Genomic DNA, 620 nt, shown 5'->3' with positions numbered 1-620 from the left:
AAGAGGCAAATCAATAGTTGCCTGAATATCTCCCATGATGCACGTCATTGATTCAACGTGATATATATACAAGAGGCAAATCAATAGTTGCCTGAATATCTCCCATGATGCACGACAATAGTTTGGGAAATGTAAAACATATTTTAGGAAATAGTTTCCTGTAACAAAGCAATCATCCATATATAGCCTATCCTAGAATCAAGGAATAATCATCAGAGATGCTATCGTATCCTAGAATCAAGGATATAATCATCACAAATGATATCGTATCACCCCCCTCAAGTTGGAGCATGTAAGTCGAAAATGCCTAACTTGTCAAGAAGAAAATCAAATTGCTTCTTTCCCAAAGCCTTGGTAAAAATATCCGCCAATTGAAATGTCGTCGGTACATACGACGGAGCAATAAGACCTTCCTGGATTGCATCTCGCACGAAATGACAGTCAACTTCAATGTGTTTTGTGCGTTCATGAAATACCGGATTCTGCGCTATATGCAATGCAGATTGACTATCACAGAAAAGAGGAATCGTCTTTGGATGATGAACTCCCAAACTCAAAAGTAGACCTTTCAACCATTTTAGTTCACAAGTAATAGAAGCCATAGAACGATATTCGGCTTC

This window comes from Asparagus officinalis, chromosome 3 (assembly GCF_001876935.1).
Source record: "Asparagus officinalis chromosome 3, Aspof.V1, whole genome shotgun sequence".
NCBI lineage: Eukaryota > Viridiplantae > Streptophyta > Magnoliopsida > Asparagales > Asparagaceae > Asparagus > Asparagus officinalis.
This window is presented reverse-complemented; position numbering follows the sequence as displayed.